The sequence below is a fragment of the Lygodium microphyllum genome, chromosome 17, assembly GCF_053477565.2.
Source record: "Lygodium microphyllum isolate KBCC chromosome 17, Lygodium_microphyllum_v1.1.10, whole genome shotgun sequence".
NCBI lineage: Eukaryota > Viridiplantae > Streptophyta > Polypodiopsida > Schizaeales > Lygodiaceae > Lygodium > Lygodium microphyllum.
The window spans coordinates 39,010,161-39,021,186 of record NC_141151.1 but is presented as its reverse complement, the minus strand read 5'-3'; positions in this window follow the sequence as shown (position 1 = coordinate 39,021,186).

Below are 11,026 nucleotides of genomic sequence, written 5' to 3'. Positions count from 1 at the left end.
ACATGTGTCAAGCATCCCCAAGTGTTAAACTAACATCAAATGATACATACTAGATGTACCGGAAGAAGCATCAAATGATAAGAGGCATATGCTTTTCAATCCTAGATGTACCAATACTTTGGTTGTCATCAATATCAAGCATCTATACACCTATACACTACAAAAGTAGTGGTTGCCCATCATTGTCACTTTATTCTTTATTCTTTCTATGACAATAGAATAAGGGAAGGCAAGTCATGCATTGTAAATGTTGGAGTTCTACATATCATCTTGCTAACTCTTGCTTGAACCTCCATAGCTCTTGTTTCCTTTTGCTTTCGCTTGTGCTCTCACCTCTTACTCCACCTTTCACTCATTCACAAGCAAATATGCATGGATAGTATGAAAATATATGTAGCTCAAGAATTGCTACATCATATATGTCAAAGTCTCTACTCTAATGATACTTGTCTTATATAGTAGCAACCAATATCAACCTCCAAAACTATGAAATTCGTAATTTACAATCCATGTCAAAATAATTGCAACCCAAAACAGCTTATTTCTAGTAATCTCTCTCATTGGTCACCAATGCCTAGTAAGCTATATACAACATTTCTACAATGACATTGTAACCCTTGATATATTATGTAGTTTTTGAATAACATGCACAGAATTGTAAAAAAAAAGAAACATCACTTCATGCATTGTGAATCTCATCCAAAATGGATACCGTGAAGATTTATGTTTGCAGCTTTGGTTGTAGTCTCCTTTGCGCTATGATACTAGTTTTGTTGGAGCTACAAGGAGAATGTGGATCACACACACACACACACACACACACACACACACACACACACACACACACACACACACACACACACACACACACACACACACACACACACACACACACACACACACACACACACACACACACACACACACACACACACACACACACACACACACACACACACACACACACACACACACACACACACACACACACACACACACACACACACACACACACACACACACACACACACACACACAGATGCTATGTTTGTTGTGCCTCCAATGGCTTGAGCAGTATCTTATTGTCTTATCATTTAAATAATAAAAAATGAGTGTATACATATATAGTTAGGGTTAGTGAGTAAGATGGGTGCCTCACCACATTGGCCTTTATCCTAACAAAAGGGTTTTGCTTGTGCGATTCATAAAGAAGTGATAAAATGTAGAACATAACATAATCACTTATGTTGAAAACATTAAAATAAAAAGATGGTAATTTATAAATACTTGATTGCAAATAGAAAAGGAAGGAAGGGAATCTATTAAAAATATTTTGTGTTCCACTATATGTGATAATATGGATACATTTTGAGAGGGTCATTCCATAGGAAGGGAAAGAGAGAGAGAGTATGTGGGAAGAAAATGTTTGATCTTTCATGGAATAGATCTTGTAAACTTGAGTTGCATTTATGAATATGAAGAAATAAGGAAAATTGAGTAGGGAAGAAGAGACCAGAAAAATCATGTGCTTTAAAAGAATGTGACTATATAGAGAGTAACGAGTATGTTGTTTTTTCTTTTCCCCCGCCCATAGGAACATGGACTTGTCTTTATTTCAAAACAATGAGCACCATCACACGCTAAAATATTGCCCTTGTGTGTTGTTTTTTTCTTTTTGTTTGGGCTTGAACGAGAGCTTGTTGATTTTTCTTGCTTGCTTGCTTGTGTTGCTTACTTGTAGTAGCTTGTTCTTTATCTCAACTTTTTTAAAATTCATATTGGAATGAATAATGCATCATGATTTGATAAATACAGTGGAATTATTGATGCTATTGTTATTTGTGTATTGTCAACATTTGTACATATATGATCAAGTAAAGAGTTGTATTGTGTTTTTGGTTAGTTTTTGTTTAGTATTCTGAAATTTTATTTTTTGTGTTTGATATGTTAATGTTTTTCTCATTTTGTTGGCTAGTTGTAGCATGTTGATATTCAATCTCCAAGTGTGAATGTTGGTTTATTTGATGTGCATGTTCTTGTTGCTTCATTTATGTGGAAGAGCAAGTCAATTGGGTTTGTGTTAGGTATTTGGTATATAGATAATGTATGCATAGTTTTGATATTTGGTTGTCTTGTCATTGTTTCATAATCTTGCACGCACTTAGAATTTGTTTGTGCAAAAACCGCTCAAATCTTGCTAGTAATGCTAGCATGATCATCTCGTAACGTTTTGCATCCCAAATTGCTTGAGAGAGAGAGAGAGAGAGAGAGAGAGAGAGAGAGAGAGAGAGAGAGGTGCAAATGGAGTGAAATCATAGGGACTTTCCTACTAATGAGATTAGCAAGAACACTTTGCTCTTAAGAATCATCATACTTATAGAAGTTAGGCTAGATTTGACACCTTAGTGTAGGATCATTATTGCTTGGAAGCTGATGTGTTTAAGGGCTCGTGATTCAAAGCTCAAAACTACTATAAAGCACTCAAGACCAATGAAGCCCTTGAGATTGCAATGGTTGCGAGGAGATGTCCCAACATCACTACTTCTTCATCTTGAGGATGAATGGTATCATATCAAATCCTCAAAATATTGAGGACATCCAAGTACACCACCACCTCTTGATATCTCTACTTTATGTTGCTAAAAGCATAGGATTGTTAAAGAGCACTTAAATTTGATAAGATAAGTAATTGTACGTTGAGATCCATCAATAGTAATTTAGCTTTTTTGGATGGTTAGGAACACCCATGAGATAATTAGATTTAAATGTATGCTTAGGATAGACATAGAAAGTGACTAGATAACCAAGTAATTAGTCTCTCTAGATTTGATAATAAGGGAAGCTATGGATTAGATTATGCACTAAAGAGATGAACCAAAACATAGTAAAAACTATTAGAGAGAAGATGATCTAAGGAGGCCAATTGGGTTTCTAACTAGGACAAGTCAATGATGCCTTGAAAAAATGAAGGGGGAAGTTATCAAAATAATGTAAGAGGAAGACTACTAATTGAGTTCTTAGATAGCAATCACTCCTACCCTTACTTAAGCTACAAAAAGGCTTACAAGGGATTAAAATAGATTTCCTAAAACAATCATCACTCCAAGTAAAGAAGCTTTGTAAAAAGGATACTTCAAGGCCCTTTAAAATGGTTAATTTGTTACTCAAAAAACCTTTTCTCTTTGATCTTATATTCTTTGATATTCTATTGATTAGCACCTAGTGATTGTGAAGATTCTTTGCTTATACAATGAATGGAATCATAAGGAATGGATGCATTTAAAGATTTGTTTGTGTTTTTGGTTTGGTTGTTCTTGATGGACATTTGAGGTGATGATAAAAGTGACTCATTGGGAGGAGGATTCTTGCTTGCTCTAACCTATGTGTAGTTCAAATGAGTGATGCTATATGGTCGTGGACCCAACTTTATGAGTCGAAAGTCAAGTGGTGAGAAGGCCAATGTGGAGTAAGGTTTACTCCTATGGTAGCGTGAGAATCATAGAGACTCGATATTCTCATGTTGGTCCTATGATCAAGAAAGAGACCTCCATGGACCCTATGTATGGGTATCAAAAGTCCCAATTCTAGATAAGGGTGTGAGTTTAAATAGGATTAGATTATGAGCTTGAGAGGGTTGGGTATCTAGTGGTTGGATATTTGTCCTAAAGGGGGCAAAGCTATACAAGCTATATAAATTTATTTTTGAGAATTGTTATCGTAAGACTACTTTAAAATATTTCCATGTCAGTACCTCAGATTATGCAAAGGAACCAAGGGGATGCATTAATTAATGAAACTAACTATATGTGTCCACACAATGTGCTAGTACCTAATTAGAAAACTAAAGAATGCCCTAGGGGTGTGAGTGGAAAGTAGGAGAATGCTACCCTCTATGGATGCATTCTATGGAAGGGTGGACCTGATTAGTCGGGTGGCTTTCTAAAATACGTTAAGACATGGAGGAACAAATAAGACTACCCAGATAAAGGAAGTAAAACCATGGCTAACACTATTTTAGGGAATCAATGTATGACTAGGATTTGGCATAGGGGTGGATGCTTAACTTCCACTCTTTAAACTCAGTGTACTATTAGCTTACTTTTGTCTTTGATTGGTTGTGAAGTGACATTTTTTAGATAGATGTTACATAGGTGTTAGGAAGAATATGGGAATATAGGAACCTCAAGTCGATCCTTGTGAATTGAGGATGTGGTGCTTTGCTACAAGAAGGTAGATATTGGGAGAGACGACATGACTAGCTAAATCCATATGTTTCAAGGGATCTAAATGGTGCTACTTGAGAAAGGTGCTTGAGAAATTTACTAAACATTTCCTCTTGTAGCCTAACTAGGGTAGGCACATCTCACTTGTCATCTCATCATTATCTTTTCTTTGGGTTTTAATAAAAAATTGTAAATTCTCATCTTCTTATTGTGTAACTATTTCACTTAGGCTAGTTATGCATTGCCCCAAAAGGATGGGGAAGTTTAAACAAAAAAGGAGTATTACACCACCATGTTAGCATAGGTTGACAAACATATTTGGATAGAGGAGATCTCTTGTCCAAGGCTTGCATCCATGCCCAAGTCACGAAGTGACTCCTTTATAAAAAGTGTAATATCTAGTAGTTAGGATTTGAAGCTTTACTAAACATGCCACACTCCAAGTTCAAACTAGTGGGCCAACAACCCTTTTCAATATTGGCGGCTATAGAGAGTAGGCAAACTTCATCCTAAATGCTTTTCATATTGCCATGACCATTTGAGGCAATGTGTAACCACCCTCAAAATCAAGTGTGAGGTTAAAATTGATAGATAACAACCTAGGCAAATTGCAAAATAAAAAAATAATTGATATTATTTTGAAAAGTCTAATTAAACATGTTTTTTAAAAAGTAAAAATTTCCAACAAAGTTGTGGCATAATGGTTTGAGTATATGAGTTCAAACTTTATGCTCCACATCATTTGAGGCATGATTAAGTATTTATTCCCATTTATTGTCCAATAGAGTTGTGGCATAATGGTTTGAGTACATGAGTTCAAACTTTGTGCTCCACATCCCTTGAGGCATGATTAAGTATTTATTCCCATTTATAAAAAAAAAAGACCATGTAAGATTGGGGGCGAATTTGTTGCTCTAGATTTTCTTTGGTTTTTCCTCTGAAATAGATAAATAGAAAATTTCCCCATTTAAACCAAATTGCTGGACGTCTATTGAAATTTAGAGTGATTCTACCAACATTTTATCAAGCCAAATTCTAGCCATGGGATATAATAAAAAACTTGGTTCATTGTATTGATGCTATGGCAAAATTTTGCTGTATGTAACAAAGAAGAAGAAGAAGAAGAAGAAGGGAGAGGAGACTGATGAAATAGGCAAGCTCAATAATCACAAGATCATGGTGGGATAGAAGCTTATCTATTGTTAGTGCTTTAGATCAATGGGAGCTACCTAGCCCATCGAGCTTCCTACATATGAGAGTGCTAGTGTGCCTTGTGTTGCATGCTCCTCAAGGTAGACTAGCTCCAACCCCTTAGATTTCTAGTACAAATCGACATAGAAGTTCTTGTATATCATCCACACAAAAGAAGAAAGAGTAAGAGGAGTAGGATAATGAATAGTTCTTTGAAGAGAGAAGGAAAAAGACAAGGATGAAGAGGGGGGATTCCAACCAATCAGATAAGGAAGAGCCAAAGGACAAGGATGAGGTTTAGATATCATCTCACCATAGCCAACATGGAAAGCATCCTGGTACACGCACTTTAATGGCCTTATTGTAGGCTTGTGCCAAGCAAAAAGACCTACACAAAGGTGGTAATGTGCATAGTTACATTGAAAAAATGGGGATACTATAGGAGAAGACACATTCATTTGCAACACCATCATTAGCATGTGTGCAAAATGTGGTTCACTTGCAAAAGCACATGAAGTGTGTGAGTGCTACTGACTTGGAGTATAGCCTTGTGGAATGCACTAATTGTAGGTTATGCCCTTGGGTAGCAAGCATTGAAGTGATTTGAACATACGCAATTGGAAGGCATCTCCCCATACATAGTCACATTTGTTTGCATTTTGAAGGCTTATGCTAGTCTAAGAGCTTCAAACAAGGGCCAAATAGTTTGACAAGCTCCTAGCTTATAATTTGATCTCTTGGAGAGGGCACTAATCATAGTATATACCCAACTTGGCAATGGTGAAAAAAAAATATGTATTTTTAGCAAATGCTTCTCATGGGTGTCTCTCCAAATGCAGTCACCTTTGTTGCATCTTGAAAGCCATTGGGAGCATATGAGCCACCGACAAAGGTTAAAAATACATGCCTTAATCGTCAAAGAGAGGTTGCTAGAAAAGGTTATTGTTGTTGGCAATGCATTGGTAGATATGTATGACAAGTGTGGCCTAGTTGCAAAAGGAAAAGAAGTGTGACAAACTTCCAGTACATGATGTGGTCTCATGGAGTGCCCTTATAGCACTTATAGTATGGTATGCCCAACATGGGCATGCAAAAGAATCACTCAATTATCTTGAGCAGATGCGGCATGAATGACTCTCTTGAGATGTTGTCACTTTGGCTAGCCTCTTGAAAGCCTCTGGAAGCATAGGAGCCAAAGATAAGGGCCAAGAAATACATGCCAAGATTGTAAGTATGGCTTGTTGGAAAAAGATAGTATTATTTGCAATACATTGGTAGATATGTATGTCAGATGTTGATATGCATGTCTTGTGGAATGTGCTAATTGAAGGACATACATTCAACAAAATGAGCCTAGAACTCATAAGGTCAAGTATTGTTACATTCACTATTTTACTGAATGTATGTAGTCATGCAAGTCTACTGGAGAAGGATCAGATGTACTTTGAGATCATGAGCTCAAGGCATAACATCATTCCAACTTTGGAGCATCATATGATTCATCTCTTTGCTCATGCAGGGCACCTATAGAAAGTAGTGGAAGTGATGAAGGAGATGCCATTTTTTGCCAATCTAGCAATGCGCCAGAGTGTTAGATGCCTACCAAAATTGGGAAAATATGAAGGTTGGAAAGCTGGCCTTTAAACATGCAATACAATTGGATGATAATGAATTTGTAGCATATGTTTGTAGGGGTAATATTTGTGCCGATGTTGGCAAGCAAGCTTTTTTTGTGGGTACAATCAACAAAATGAGCATAGAAGGTGTAAGTTCAGATATTGTCACATTCACTAGTTTACTAATGTACGCAAGCTAGATGCTACCATTATACATATGATTCATCTCTTTGTCCATGCAGGGCACCTAGAGAAGGTAGTGGAAGTGATAAAGGAGATGCCATTTTCTGTTGATCTAGCAAATTTGTGTCAATGTGTTAGATGCTTGCCAGATATGGGGAAACATGCATGTCCTCCCACCTTGCCGCCTGTCTGCCTCGAGCTGCCTTGTAGCGCCATGTTGCACATAGGTCCCCTCTCTCGCCCATGCTACCTTGAATAGTGCTATCACCCGCCCCATTGTGCCACCTGCTTCACCTAGGAGCCACCTTGGAGTCCACCTTGCTGCCTTGCTATGCACAGAGAGACCGCTCCCACGCCTGTGTCACCAGCCACCCTCCTCTTCCTCCATCACACCATGCCACTGCCTAGGTAGCTTCAATGCCGGCGTCGTCACATCCTCCTTGCCACCATCGTCCGTGAGCCATGATGTAGTGCCATGAGCACCACAACCGCCTTACAACCACCACCATTTCCCCTTTCTCCCTCGTCACCTCCTTTTGCAAAACACGCCCATCTTGTCTCTCTACCTTGTTTTCAACCATAGCCACTGCCATTGAATAAGAAGTTGCTAAGAGGGAAGGGGGAATAGGGAGAAGAAAGCGCCAAGAAGAGGGAGCAAGCCACTACAAGAGAGAGAGAAGCTATCGTGGGAGAGAAGACGTCTCACGCAAGTGGCAAGGACTATCGAAACACCTCACCGCACCCTATATGGTAAGGTTTTATGACTTTCTCTCCTCCAAACATGGTCAAATAATCTTTTTCCTATGTGGCAATGATGTGTCACTAAAGATTCCCTCACCTTAGTTCCAGTGTGGTAGCCCCTTACAATCTATGGGGTAAGGGGTCTCACCATGGTAAGACTTACCTTTATGACACATGGTTAAATCTCATTTGTCTCTTCTAAAAATGTCGTTTATATTTAACCAAATTCCATAGTTTCCATGTGCACCCAGAAATCATCAAGATACACATCTATAAAATCATGTAAATGGTTTTGAAAGACATGCATCATCACTCCTTGGAATGCAGTAGGAGCATTATAGAGCCCAAACAACATCACTCTGTAAGCATAGGTCCCCCATTCTCTTGTGAAGGTTTTTTTGGATTGCTCCTCTTCTGCGATTTGGACCTGGTTGTATCTGCTGAATCCATCCAAGAGGGAACAGAGCTCATGGCCTGCCACTGTGTCTGATGGTTGGTTTGTGAAAGGGATAGGGAAATGATCCTTCTTCATCTTGGAATTCAGCTTTCGAAAATCCACACATATTCTCAATTTTCCGTTCTTCTTGGGCACGACTACAATGGGAAAAACCCATTCACTGTTAGCCACTGGATAAATGAACTCAAGTTCAAGAAGCTTCAATAATTTGGCCTTCACCAGAGCAACATAATTAGGATTCACATGCCTCTCTCTTTTCCTCATAGGTTTGGCATCACGCTCTAGATCGATGTGGTGTTGGCATACTATGGGATTAATCCCCTTTAGATCTTTATATGACCATGCAAACACGTCTAGGTTTTCCTTTAGTAGGTCTTGGAGGACCACTAGTTCCTCTTTTGGAAGATTTAGACCCACCTTCAGGTGACGTTCACTACCGTCAGCATCTACGAACATCAATTTCCTTTCACCTTCCACTTCACAAATAAATGTCCCACAGACTACTTTTGGGTAAAGATCCGACTCCTTCAAGGGAGTGGTCTCATCTTCTAATGATGCACTGGAACTACTATTGTCTTTTAATGAAGGCTTAGCTCACTCTTTAGGAGGTTGAAATGGTATCATTGAGGTTTGGGTTTGGATTGGGGATGAATTATTAAGGAAGGGTAACTTTGGACGACAAGAGTCCATGCTGAAGGAAGGCCTATTCATCTTAATCTATTTCTTATAAAGGGTTTTCTCATGATGTGACTCATTAATGAGTCCAAAAGGTACCATAATCATTCTGTTGATCAGAGAGGGATCTTTTGCTTTTGAGACTGTGGGAGCTCACGCTCAACCGCCAAGACCCACGGACCGCTTATTGTTTCAAGCATTCCAAGCGAGCTCTAATGGCTACCTCTCACATAGCCGACAATCTGTCATCCTACGAGTCTAGTGAGCTTACCTTGATGCCGATATGAGTTGCCTTCTCTCTCGCACACACCGGTAGCTCCATGATCCTAGATGCTAGCTCAAGCATCCTCAAGCCTCCTCCATCTCCAAGCTCCATCCACCATAGCCGCGCACACAAGAGAAGAGAAGAGAAGATGGTGAAGAGCTTCACCCTCTTGATCCCTCACTCCCACACACTCACTCTCTCACACTCTCACACTCCCTCTCTCAAGAGCACACACAAGCAAGGAGAAGAGAAGAAGAGAGGAAGCGAAGAGCTCTTGTTAGCCACACATCAAAGAATGAGCTTCCATTCACTTTTTGAACTTTATATATACAAACCCTAAAAACCCCATGGGTGCCCATCCATTTTTACATGACTGGCCATTGTGGCAAGGTCCTTTGTCTATTTTCCCCTTCTAGCCTTGTGCCTCTAACCTACACCCATTTAATACTTTACAATTGGCACAGGAGGGAGCTTGGCGCTCTTTTACACGAAATTTTGGAGTTTTTTGAGGCGCCTTTCATTTAAAATTACGCTTTTGGCCCCAGCTTAACTTTAGATGCCGCCTACGTGTCTTTGCTCTTTTTCCATATTCTTCCCGCTCTTTCATTTGTTCTTCCGCCTTCTTGACTTGGGGTTAACATTAACCCCCTCCAAGATGGGTGCCAGTCCCATGGCACTCTTGGTTGATGCAATTGGCGAAGTAGTCGTGTAAGGGTAGGGCCATGTGTAAACTAGGGTGCTCATGGAAGCTGGGTAACAAGGTTGGTTGGAGAAGCCAAACGGATAGCAAGTGGTTGACGGGGGCCGCCGAAGTCGGTGATTGGTCGCCTTGTGATGCTTGGAAGAAAAAGGTGCAGTGATCTACCTAAGGGGGTGTCGATCTTATTGTGTAGTGTATTGTGCTTGTGCTAGTGGAATGGGGAGTTGGGTTTAACCACAGGCTAGCTTGGGTGATGTCCCACACTTGAGGACCCCATTCGTGCAAAGGGAGGTGCGGTGCAAGGAGCTTAGGGTGACAGGTCTAACCATAGGCGAGCGGTAACCCCCTAGATATGTCTTGTCCTTGATGTGCCCTAAGCGTGAAGTGGGGGAGAAAAAAGGGCAAGGGGGTTAGAAGCGGGGCCAGTCGACCGAAGCCACTGGGCATGCCTTACATGAGGACCCCTAGGTGCAGTGATTGTGCTTCATGTGGTGCTAAGTACTTCTGTTTTTGTCCATTCCATGTGTAATGTTCCTCTTGCTCTTCCTTGGATGCTTGTTCGTTCTCTTTTTCTTTTTCTTTTTTCTTTTTTTTTGGAATAGTATTACACTAGTAGAACGACAGCTTGTACCTAATTTTCCTTGTCTGATTTAGGCGGAGAAGGGGGTCGGATGGATTTGCTCAAAAAGTGATGGCTTTGAATGTATCCTTTGAGATTCATGCGGACGTGGAGGGAGGTGGTGGAAAGGAAGGGATGGTTGCACCTAGTGAAATGGCTGTCATTCATATCCTCTAGGAGAGCTAGGCAAAAAGAGGGGAGAAGTCTAGCTCTCATCAATAAACGCGCCATAGCACAGCTGTTGATGGCGTTAGGGTCAAAAAAGAGGGGAGACAGGCCACGTTCTTGTGGGGTTGGGTCATGCTTGAGTAGTAACTTAAGTAACCTAAGATAATTACAGGTAGTATAAAGGCTGG